The 13,164-nt window shown below is 41.7% G+C and overlaps 1 long non-coding RNA gene across 1 annotated transcript in view; it reads right to left on the reverse strand.

Annotated features, from left to right (window-relative positions):
• The window catches only part of LOC114070743, a 22,481-nt gene extending 10,439 nt beyond the window's left edge, over positions 1–12,042 (reverse strand). Inside the window, exon 1 of the long non-coding RNA XR_003573960.1 lies at positions 12,032–12,042. This is a non-coding gene — a long non-coding RNA (uncharacterized LOC114070743). The remainder of the gene's footprint in view (positions 1–12,031) is intronic.
• Between the last annotated feature and the right edge of the window lie 1,122 nt (positions 12,043–13,164).

The following is a 13,164-nucleotide window of genomic DNA, read 5'->3' on the forward strand; positions in this document are numbered from 1 at the left end:
GAGAAAATTGTGGCATGATATTTTGCACAATATGTAATGCTCCTGTGGTTCCAAGTGAAAAACAAGCTTTGACAAACATCTTGAGAGTGTTTTGCATCAGTGAAAGTTGTAAACAGTTGAATTTGCAGCAGGAGCAAACGTTACAAAATAAGAATCGGGGAAACTATTCTTTTTCTTTTTTTTTTTTTTCCCCCCAAGACGAAAAAAATTGTATTGCAAAGTGAACTGTTAACAACTTGCCAAGGCTTACTGCACTGCTAATGTTCTCCCTATCAATGTCACTGGGAAGAGCCCTTGGAGAAACACTGGTGTCACCTCTTGTTCAGCTCAGCTGAGAAAAACGTACTTAAACAACCTTCTGGAAAGTCATGTAACGAGCTAAAAGAGCTGCTGAAGGACAGTCTTGAGCTCCCACTTTCTGCAGACGAAAGGCAGATGTAAATAAAACCAACTCGCGCTCTCAGTTACATCGCAGCATCCCACCGACCTGTCACGAGCCTTTCACAATAACCCAAACGGTGAACTTCCAACTCAGGCTGCTCAAGCAGGATATCGGTGTTTAGGAACTGGGAACCAGAAAGGGCGGGGCTACAAGAGGCAGCAGTAACCTGTAAATGCAGCAATACCTTTGAAAAAAACCCCTAATCTGGAGACGGCAAAGCTCACGAGGGCGCCCAGCGTCAGAACAAGATGCCATTTCCCAGCACAAGGCCGTCCCTTGCTGAGGGGAACTGCTCCGTTTCTGAGGAACCACACTGAGAAAAATATTTGTAAATTTTACTGCTCTGGCTGCCGAAGTGAAACGGTTATTTTGCCACCCGCCGAGCCCGCAAGCCCAAATGCACCGTCTCTCCAGGGAAAGGAGAAATGTCTGCAAAATCACATTATCCACTTGAATGCCGGCTTGAGGATGAGGTGGAATTTTTAGAAGTCCGCATCTAAAGCTGTACTTCACAGCGCCGACCCCCCTTATGTGGGCTTGTTGGAAAGACAGAGTGGTATTTTCAGAATGAAAGCAATTGCTTCAAGAATAATGTCAGCTCTTATTGTTCACAAAGAGCTGGAATCGGAGGACATGAAGCAGCAAACCACTTGGCTGACCTTGCCAGCTGAGCAACACGAAACAGCCAAGCGAGCAAAGACACGTCGGGAGAGGCAGCAGGAAAGAAAAACCAGAACACAGACGTGTGCCTTGCACAGGTTCCTGTGAAACCACTGCCCCATCTTTATTTCAAAGGGAGCCAAAATGCTTGACCACTAACCATGGCAAAAATCCCGACCTTATACACAGGTTCTCAACATGGACCCTTTGATGAGGGCAACACGTTGGAAAAAGTAAATCCAATTGCTTCATTAATGTCATTTCCACAGCCAAGTGTTAAAACCCACCCTTGGAAGATCACTTTGCAGCACTGTTGGTGCCTTGAGGAGTCTGCAGACAGTACCAGTGCTGCAGCAGCAGATGGAAAAAGGCCGAGGACGAGGAATCTGGGGTGAGGATCTCACTATGCTTGTGAAGTTTTAGGAGAAGGCAAAGCTTTAGCGTAAGCACAAAGGCATCATGTCATTTTTGAGGAAACTCAAGAGGAGACCTTTTCATCCCGTGTTTGTGCTGACAGCGTTCATGTTTTTTTATTTAAATATTTGGCTCAGTAGAAACTTTATCCTTCAGAGATGCTATGAAAGATTACTAATCCAGAAACCCACAACCTTTAGTCAAAATAATACTGGGCTTTCCCTCTATAGTTATCCTTAGATACTTTCAAGATTTTCTATGCTGGTACCCTTTGATTTAGAGGAAAAAAGCAAAGGCCAAAAAAAATTTAAAAAAAAAAAAAAAAAAAAAAAAAAAAAAAAAAAAAAAAAAAAAAAAAAAAAAAAAAAAAAAAAAGACGCCCCACAAAACCAATCCCCCTTCCCAAATTCCCACAGAATGATGAAATCTTAATCTATCCAAATATCTCTTTCCTCCCCGCTTCGCACTCAATAAAAGTTTTGTTGGGAACTTCAACCTCATTAGAGTCCCCATCATCTAACTAACGTTCAGCAATAACAAAGAACCCTGCCATAAAGCTTTTGATGGATGTTTCTCAGCCAACACATTACAGCCAGGATTTATGGGAATGATTTAGAAAAGTTAAAAAAAAAAAAAAAATAGGACTATCATTTAGCAGAAAAATTAGAAATGCAAATTCAGAGGAAGACAGTATCCTTTTCTTCATGGAGACAAATTTTAAAACAGTTTCTGGAAAGGGGGACCATATAATAAACTTCTAATTTCAATAGTAACATTAGGTAAGGAGGGAAAATTACAATAGGCCAGGTACCATGTCAGCCTTGATATACTACTACACTTCTTTATGAGCACATTACAATTCAGAGAGCTAATAATAAAAAGTGATGCTGAGATGATGAATTGATGCTATGCAATTAGACCTATTAGAATTCACAAGAGTCGACAGGCAATAATCAAACCACTTTCATGCTGCCCATTGCAATTATCTTTGCACTTAAGAATCAACAAAGCACATAATGACTTGCTCTCGATTAAGGAATTCATGAGAAATGGAATTTTAATTAGTGTGTAGAAAATTTGGGCCATTTATTACTTTACAGGACAACAGATTGTAAAAACTAGTTGAGTGGCTCTAAGTGTTCAACGGGGGTTCAGGTCCACAAAGAACACACTGACTCTCCCAAAAAGAAGATCCCAATCACACCCCTTGAAATGGGATTGCCAAAGTAAGCGCACATCCGCTTCTGTAAAATCTGGCGGGGAAAAAGAAACAACAAAAAAACCCAAACAAACAAAAAAAACCCCCACCAATCCACAAACAAAACTGCTGGAGCTTGAGACTAAAATGGAAACCATTGCTGATGTTTTCAATTATCAGTTGATGAACAAGAGTGGGGTAGAATTACATTTATTTGTGATACGAACCACAGATACCAGGTCTAATTCTACATTCTCATCACAACAGGAGTGGGACAAGACAATGAAAATGCACCATCAGTTAAAATAAACAGTCTGAATAGTAACTTGAATGCTGATTTAAGCTTTCTTTTACCAGTCCTTAAATAGGAAGACTACTTCGTTTCAAACAAAAATCATTCTCATCGTTTGCTGATGTTAGTACAAAACAATTTACTAATAACTTGAACAAAAGGATCAGTTAAATTATGGAAGTGGAGCTTCTAGATAGTGTGAAATAGAGGTTGATGGGGAAGTTGAACAATTATGCTGAACTCAAATGTTATGAAATGCACATTTTCTAAAAAATGCCAACAAAAATCCACACTTGGAGTGGGAATGCTGGTGAGACAGACATGTATATAATGTTATGTGCTTGCGGAAATGAATGGTAAATCACCACGATATTAAGTAACACATCAATTTGCTAAAAACATAGTATTTATTTCCTGCACATGGGTCGGCATGTTCCCAGCACGAGGCTGAGCAGAGAATGGATTGAGAGCAGCCCTGAGCAGAAGGAATTGGGGATGCTGTTGGATGAGCAAATTCAACACGAGCCCGCAATGTGCACTCACAGCCCAGGAAGCCAACCATGTCCTGGCTTGCATCCCAAGGGGGCTACATGAAGGTATGGAGTGATAGGACAAGGGAGAGTGGCTTCAAACTGAGAGGAGAGGTTTAGATTAGAAAGAAAGTCTTTACTGTGAGGGTGGTGAGGCACTGGAACACGTTGCCCACAGAACTGTGGGGATGCCCTATCCTTGGAAGTTCAAGGCGAGGTTGGATGGGGCTCTGAGAAACCTGGTCTAGTGGGAGATGTCCCTGCCCACAGCAGGGGGGTTGGAACTAAGTGGTCTTTAAGGTCCCTTCTAACCCAAGCCATTCCTTGATTCTATTCAGTCTTTAAAAAAAAAAAAAAAACAAAACAAAACAAACAAACACAACTACTAGAGGTCCATAATTGTTTAAAAAAAAAATAGTTAATACTGGGCCATTTGGATTATTCAGAATGAAATAATTAAAAGTTTAGATTCAAGTGTAATTGCAATATCTGCTAAAGTGTGCCCGCAGCTTTGTGCCTTATGAACTTCCTATTTTGCTATGGATAAGCAATTGTGTGTTTAGTGCCCAAAATCTGCCAGAACAGCCTTCTTTTTCCATTGTCAGGGAATTACTTTAGCATTTCTGGTTCTTGGTTCCGTGGGGGAGCCCTGTCTTTGTAATGTCCCCATTAAAAAAAACCAAAAACATTCACAACAACCTGAATGGCTTCTTGTAAACGACAACACTTCAAAAGAGGGAATAAAATAACCCGCACAGGGATTCATTCTTAAACTGCCCTACGTGCTCTGCGTGGCGAGGGCCCTGGGAAGCAGCAGGGAAAGCAGCAGGCACTGCTGCCCCCCAGGGCCACCCCTCCCACCAAGGGAACATTTTTCACACTGCTGCAGAGCCACCATCTTCACCCCACGCTGCACTTTCAGGGAAAGGGATCTCGTAAGATAGGAATGTCTCCAGCATGCTGGAGTTGCCCCCAGGGAGCGGGGAGGGCTCATCGCAGGTTAAAGCAGCTCAAGGTGCCGCTGTCGCTTCCCATCAGTCGAGGATGGGTGATGGGCTGGCTTAGATGGGAGGGTACAGGAAGCTGGCACCGAACCCTCCCTGCCTCACTTCCCACCTTCTGGTCTTGTTCCAGGCCCAGGGTGTTTAAATCAGTGCACCTCACAGCCAGGGCATCAACCACGACACCCAGAGCTGCCCTTTCCTCCTGCCCTGCACTTGTTCCTGCAGACGGAAGGGAAGGACCTCGGGGAGGAGGCACAACCTGTTTACTTTGCTGCAGTTGTGAAACACGAGTGGTTTCTGTGAAAATAACACCTACCCTTGGCCTAGGTACTGCAGCAAAGAAGCTTTTTCGGAAAGGACTTGGAGAGCAGTGAATCCCCTTGGAGGCCCAGGGTGAATAGTTCAGACATACCAGAAATTTTTGATCAGAAAAGCAAGTAGGAGTATCATTGCTTCAAAAACATAACATAGTTAATTCAAAATATGCTTACAAGGTAAAGAACGCTGTTACTCCAGAAAGGGCTCCTAGATTAACATCAAAATCTCTTAAATAAGTCATAAAACACACCGTGCTGCTGAGGATTGTTACAAGTGAACCTGAACTAAGTGATTCTCTGTGCCGCAGAATTTACAAGATCATAGCTCAGTACCTCATTAAAATTAGGGTTCTGTTAATTAAAGCCTTCTTTCAAGTGATAGATGGCTACTGTGGATATAAGCTGTGCATACTGTTGAAACTTCACATTAGGAATAGATAACACACATAAAGCATATAGCCCTGAGTGGAAATAAAGTCGGGGTCTGCTCCTATGGAAGCAAAGATTTCTTATACTGCAATACAGAAAGGGGAAGGCAAAGTAGAAGGTTCTGTAAAATTCAGCAAAGTCCTGGGTTAGCACCCAGCCTTGCTTGAAAATCTCTCAACTAGCAGTACCCTTTTTCACAGGTTTAAAGTCTTGCCAAAAAGCCACAGAAAGGTTTCACAAAGAGACAGAGCCTTAGGAGCAAACTCTTTTGCGTCCCTGCCCAAATTCTTTAATCCGAAACTGTAGGAACCACGTGTTTCACTAAAAGGCACAACAATACAGAAAAACAACTTAGAGAAGCGTGCTTGATACCGTTATGAAGATAGAGAGCAATTTATTTTACCCTGAGAACGTCTCACCCCAAGCCTCCTGGATTTCTAGGAAAACCTAACACTGTGTTTTAATGCTGAAGAGGACTTCTGACAGAGGGGGGTTCAGAGAATGAACCCAACACCCCTTAAAAAGATCACAGAAGGTCTTAGGATTTTAAGAGATCCATCAGAGATGACAGAGAAAGTCCATTGACTGCAAGAAAGTCAATGAGGCACCACTAAGGTCGCGTAAAGGGAATGTGTATGATGAGAAAACAGGCAGTGCATTTTAAAAGCTTATTTTTTAACCAATAAATTATAAAAGTGCCAAATACATCTTCACATAAAAGAGACAAGCTTTTTTTCCCCATTTTGATAACTCTTTAATAAAGAAATTGCTTGAGAAGAGCGTTCAGTTCTATTTGGATATTCAAGTCTAGTTTTTATCCAGCTGACCCTTCCAAACACTGTATTTGATTCTTTAATGGTTTCGTGGTTTCACAGAATTCAAATTCCTTCCTTATTTCCATGACTAAAAGGTAAGTTCAAAACCCAAAGATTTGGATTACTTAGAAATTAGGCATGTGTAGAGTTCACGATGTGCTGCAGCAAAACACAGAGTAATTATGGAGGTCTAAACACTCTTTTTTTTTTTTTTTTCCATATCAGAAGGAGAAAAGAACGAGCCATTAACCACCTCCATAGTCACTAACAGCTCTGAACCAAGAGAAACCTATGCACCTTCCACAAATAATGTGAGCTGGATGTCTGGACAGAGTTTCCAGAATTGGCTACAACTGATGAGACAAAACCCTGAGTCTCACTCCCAGTTTTGACCCAGTAAACGCAAAAGGTGGGAGATGCTGCAGACCTACAAGTCAGCATGGGCTCGATTTTAGGCAAAGCATTACCTTATTTTCTGGAGCTTATCTTTAGAATTAACTTGTTTTCCACCCCCCAAAAGTGCCAGCAACCAGCCTGTGGAGCAACTAACACAGCCATCACAATAATTAGCACACCCAAAACACAGCAAACAGCCTGATGAAGCAGCATTATGTGAATTTCTGCCTAATGCAGGGAGCTGGACTCCCTAGACGGGACTTAGAAGCTTCTGTACCTTCACCTGGTTATCATCATGATGAGAAGCTGTTCCTCCCCTGCTTTCCCCCAAAGGAAAGCATCCTGGCTCTGGGGAGCTCATTCCCTGCCATAGCTCAGGGCTCTGCAGAAAGACAGTCTCAGCAATTAGGCACAGCTATATGAGCCTTTTCAAAGGGCTGATGCTTTCAGGAAAGTAAAGAGGCAATGGGGCCTTGTTGACCAGAAACCAGGACAGTAAAACCCTGGAGAGTTGGTACTGATTGGCTTTTTATTTTTGTGTTTTGTTGCAGGGGAAACTAGATGAATGAGGTGCAGCCAGACATGTCCTGACCACACAACAAATTCATTTAAACACAAATCTTCTACCTTGTGTTTATCTCTCTCCTGTATAATGGCACCTCTCCCATTTTTTATTCTGCCCCTACCCTTCTTCACTAATATGCTTATGCATGATAATGATTTCCTGAAACACAGAATTAAATCAAGCCATATTGTAATAAAAATAAATGGAGCAGAAGATAAATAAATCAATATCGAGTAGCATTTTTAACAACTTTCCCAGAAATAAAACAATTAGCACATTAGCAGTGAAAGCAATAATAAAATTAGCCAATTAGGATATTTAAGTGATTACCACACTGAATCAAAAGATTAGCTGAAATAAATATGGATAAGCTCTGCTGAGATAGAAGGAGAGTCTGCACTGTCCTCTTCTGTGTCAAGTGGAGTGTTTATGCAACACAGTGGATTTACTGCCCTACAGGCAACCTGATCTGATCTTTTTACTCTCTCTGCTCTAGTGTCTGAAGAAGAAACCTTAAAAGCAGATGAGATTATAGTTCTGCCTGTGTTAATTGTTGCTGTAATACTATTTGCAGCATCCTTCGACATCAAAATTTACTACAGAGGTTCCACCAGTTCTTTAGGAATGCTACCGATTCTAAAAAAAAAAAAAAATAAAAAAAAAAAATCTAAAAGGTTTACATATTAATAGCTCTCCAGTGCTCCTCTCCCAGATGGCAAACACAGCTGACTGCCGTTCCCTCCTATAACACAGCGCTGTTTATCCTCTGAATGTGCCCGGTATAAAACCATTTTAATCTTTTGTGGTTGTTGTAAAATTTGATCTACTGTGGGACAACATAATTAAGTGTCAACTTTTGGATATATGGCACAAAAAGTAAACGGAATAATCTGGCCTGTACGTCATCAACCATTCAGTTCACGGCTCAGCCGTAACGGGACTGCAGATTATTCACTGAGAGGTGCATTTCACCCCTCACAGCTCTGGATTAAGGTGTAGTTCTGCTGAACTTGGTGCATTTTCAGCGGGTTTTCTTGCTGCTCCCCGTTTGCCTCCCAATAACCTGCTCAGAGCTCCGTGGCTGTGCAGCCAAATGGAATGAAACAGCGCTTTGATTACAAGCGTCTGACGATCTCTTGGTTCTGGTAGAAGTTATGGAGCCGTTACAACATCTAATAGATGATGTGTAGGGAGATTAGCAGAGGAACGGGATTTTGATTCAGTATCTTAAGGAAGATGAATGAAGGGGAGTGAGCAATTAAAGCGGTTGTTCCTGTCTGGAGCATGAGCACCTGTACAAGTCTGGATGTCTGCACTGTGTCTCCCTGCAAACGTGCACACAAGAGTGTGCCATCAACAAGCCATTATTTACCATCTATTTGCTATCCCTACGATAAAGGGTGGGAATTAATCATATAGTGTGCTAGGAAATATTCAAGAGTATCTATTTCGTGTCTGTTACTGGATGTTTATAAATGTATGCAACTATAATAAGGCTACATTAAAGCGAGAGAACGAGGGGAGTGGGAGATTAGGGAGAAGTGGAAAAATTGGAGCAGAACACAAGTGCAGAATAACACATTTGTTGAAGCAAGCTATTAAGTACTTCAGACAAATTACTCCAAAACAACAGCGTGCTGTAAAAGTACATGGCCGTCAGAATAGTACCTGCCATCGTGGGATGATTTGGGTTGGAAGGGACCTTAAAGATCATCTTGTTCCAACCCCCCTTCCAAGGGCAAGGACACCTTCAGGTAGACCAGATTGTTTTAAGTCCCATCCAGCCTAGCCTTGGACACTTTCAGGGATGGGGCAGCCACATAGCAGAGGAAGGCTTCCCCCACTAGGGCTCTACCACAATCACCTGTTGCCCCCTGAGAGGGACCACACGGTTGCAGGAACACTTTTCTTCCCTTTAAACCTCAAAGATGAACCTCTGCACCCGAGGGCAGCGACGCAGCAGGATTGCATCCGTCAGGCTGTGCCATGCAAATAAGTTACAGGAAGGACTGAAGGGTTTGCTTCGTTGGCATATAACCTCCACCTCCAGCAGTTAACCTCATGTGTTTGCTTTATTACCCACAATATGCATCTGTCCAAAGATGCTGCAGCGTGTTATTTAAACACAGGCCATTATGAATATCTTTACAGCCCTGCTATTCCCACCACCACTCCCCAGCACATACTATTTCCATTTTAGCTCGGTAGTTTTCTCAAGGAAGGCTCCTTGATGTAGGTCCACATGGGAACACCAAGTGAGAAGACTTTAAACCAAGCTCCTTGTTAGTGGAAGCAAACAGCACTATTACCCAGAGACCTGATATTCCTTCTAAAGAGCAAGAGGTCAATTCCTTGTGCTGAGTTAATACCTCTACAGGATAAGTCCCTGGGACTTATTTTCCCCTGAGAAAAATCACCTCACCATGTGTCTCAGCCCAGGCCACGGGGACTCAGAGTGACCCTCTGGCAGCTGCCACCATGTTCAGATCTGGGCCTGATGCTCCATCACGTTTCACCAGCTCTTTACCCACATTAGCCCAAAAAGCTGTTGCAGAGAAAATAAAGCTGAGTCTGCCAGAGCAAAAAGCAGGGCAGTGTACCAAGGAACCAGGCAGGATGCTGTTTCCTTTGATGCCTTGAATCCAGCAGGGTTATGCACATTAGAACATTGTTTCTTTGCATAGATCTGGTATTCAAACAATAAAGCCAATTAGTTTTAACAGTATCTGTGTACCAAAGCAACAAACGGGAAAAATATTTTACTCTCTTCTTTGCTCAAGTGTAAGAAAAACACCAAATTTAGACACAGAGCAACACGGAAACCAACCAGTTCCCCAGATTTCATCCCTGTATTGAAATAGATGCTCGACTGTAAATACACCTGTCCATCCAGCAGAGCACATCACCCTGTCATTTTTATTCCACTTCTACCAGAATCAATCAGATGCCATTACAAGAATTTGACAGTGACACTGGTTGAGAATTGAACTGGATTTTAAAACTTACTACTGAGTTTCATTTTGTCATCAAGTTTCACACAATTTTAAAAATAAAATAAACCGTATCCCACACCGTTCTGGAGAGAAGCACTGCTGGACCAGATTTTTGAGCAGTAGCAAAATAAGGGTAAGTCATTCAAATCCATCCAGTAATTTTGTACCCACCCTTGGACCACAGTGTTTTTGAACAGATAACAAGCCTTACACCAAGAAAGTGTTACACTAAACATAAATCAGAGAAGCTTGGCATGATTAACAAGACTGGAACAGCCACCCCAATAGAAGGTGAACCATCATTAAATCCAGGGATGAAGGATAGTTTTCCTCTTCTGAGGCACTAACTAGTATAAGAACATTCCCACCACTTACCAAGAGCCAGACTTCCAATTTTCAACTGAACAAACCAAAGCCAAGGCATTACCCACACTCTGATTTATTAGACCAGATATACTGATGATATTTATAAAAATCCTTTTTTTAAAAGCTTCAAAACAATATTGTAGAATATTATTATTATTATTACGAATAATTACATTGCAAATTAATGAGAATAAGCCCTATACAGTTGGAATAGGGAGATTTAAAGATAAAATACTTGGAACACATGGAAAAGAATGCCAGCCTAGACATGATGACATGGTTAGAAGGTTGACAGATGCCTAATTACAGGGTTCAGACACCAGGGACTGACCATGTAACACATGAAAGGTTGCCAGTGTGCTGAACACATAAAAGCCTTTGAAAACACCGTCTTATAAAATGCTGATACGCTGCAAATAAAAGAGGAATTTCTTTCCCTTATTTTTAAGGAACCCTGAACTGCAGCGCTTGCAAAAGGACCAGGGCATTTTGCTGAATCACAGAACCAACGTCCAACGACAGAACATGTTCTGCCCAGGTCCCAGCTGGGATCACTTGAAGCAGCGGAGTCTCTGCTCAGTTCTGTACAAATTACTCCTTGGCCTTCTGGCAGGATTGGTTTTGAGGGCTCTCTGCAGGAGTTCACGTTGTTGTGAACATGTGCCACTCGGAAACCAAGCTGGATTTCTCCCTCTCCACCTTCAGTTGGGTCTTTGCAAAAAAAAAACCCTGGTGTTAAGGAAGAGCTAAACATCTGTTGACCTTCAGTAGAAAAATGTATTTATGCAATCGTGTCTCTGAAGACGCAATTTTTATCCCCACCATCTGACCGTCCCTTTGAAAGAACCTGGCTAGTATTTTGGGAAAACAAACAATTCCTACTACAAAAGTGAGTCAAACAGGATGATCTTTCAGTGCAAGACTAGTAGTTACTGACTGGTTTTGTATTATGTTAAAGTGAACCCCTGTGCACCAGCAGCTCCAATGTCAGCAGAACCGCTTAAAAGCCCCTCCACGCCCCATCCAGCCACATCCATTGACTCCAGAAATTCCAAAGTTACCACCAGAGAATGCCCGGCCAGCTGTCGGGAGCAGACTTCGTATTTTGATTTCAAAACTCAAAAGCACTGAATGAGAAGGCAAATTTCGAGGACCAGCTGTCGGTGCAAACGCAGAGCGTGCTGTTCTGTCCACGCTGGAGGAAGTTTTGTGGACATTTCCAGCACAGATGGATTGAAGCAAAGTTAATTTATTTTAAGAATAAGTGGAATAACAACAACAACAACAACAAAAAGAGCATAGCAAGCCCCTAACAGCACTTCCAAGAGTCAGATGTGGGGCTCAGAATTACAGATTATTTGTGTCTCGCACTATGTTTCTGCTCAGCACAGAGCACGGCCCTACGCCAAAATTATTGGGAAGAGTTAGACAACAGATGTTAAGATCCCCAAAACCAGTGTCAGTGGAGCTGGAGGGATGGTCATGATCTTTGACTACAATGCTGCTTTACTCTGAGAGATCTCCACACGAAGAGAAGAGGCACTGCTGTATTTAGGAGCCCAGTATTTAAATCCCGAGCCCATTCTCTTACAAACTCCACGCCACGGGACAGCAGGCAGGTAAACATCACATTATGAACAACCTGGAGCCAGAGTTAGGATTCAACAGTAAAAGGAACTGCATCTAACCAAATTTACACCACATGTAAATTGCTGTGCTATCATATTCTGCAATTATTTGATTTTTAGTTTTTATTTTTAAATGGAGCGCCGAAGTCTCACATGGGGCTGTTGCCTGCAAATATGCCTATTACTGGTAGATTTCATGAAATTCATATATATCATCAACAAAAACTATAATTCCCAGGCATAAAGTCAACACATTAGATAAATAAAAGTTTTTCAACAGAAGAGAACATGAACGACAATGACAATGCTTAAGGCAAACTGTGGTTAATGTTTTTGAATACCTAATGGCATGTTTTTATTCTCTCCTTTTTCTCAGTGGCCAGTATCTTCATGGCAAGTTGTTTTGGGTTTTTTTTGGGGGGGGGGGCGGTTTTGTTTTTTGGGAGTCAATCCTCTACATTTTGAATAAAGGATTTTATTTTTACTGCAAGCACAAGGATCCATGCACTGATGACCTCTTCTGTTACACTGCCAAACGCAAAGCAGAGAATGCAAAGCAGAATTGAAATATTAAGTTCAGTAGCTACACATCTTACAACAGACACTTCATTTGCCCTTACAGTATGTTAAGATGTGCCAGTCTGATAACAGAGAAACAAAAAAATCCAGTTAATTGTGTCACACAAATTTCTAATTTTGTACAAAATAACTCCTTTTTAATAAAAAAAAAAAAAAACATAAACCTTAAGTATCTTGCAAATGTCCAAGTACAATAAGACAGGACAGGTATGACAAGTGCACCTTGCACAGAAGGGCAGCAATTCCTTCTCAACACAAACTGCATTCAGAGTTAAAATAAGGGTGCAAGAAAGAAAAGGGAAAAAAAAAAATCAGAATAGGGATCATTGCAGAACACAATCCACACCAAAATTATCAACGTACAATTTCCAGAAGGAACTTTCCACTCTGGCAGACTCCGGAGTAATTCCTCAAATTGAGGAATTGCAATTTCTGTGGTGATGAAGGATTATGCTCTCAGTGCAGAATCAGGCACCGAGGTGCAGAGCCAGGGGAGCCAGAGAGAAGTCCATCATTTAAAAAAAAATAAAATTAAA

The sequence above is a fragment of the Empidonax traillii genome, unplaced genomic scaffold, assembly GCF_003031625.1.
Source record: "Empidonax traillii isolate 1590-97213 ecotype Southwest subspecies unplaced genomic scaffold, ASM303162v1 scaffold1676:size78556, whole genome shotgun sequence".
Taxonomy (NCBI): domain Eukaryota; kingdom Metazoa; phylum Chordata; class Aves; order Passeriformes; family Tyrannidae; genus Empidonax; species Empidonax traillii.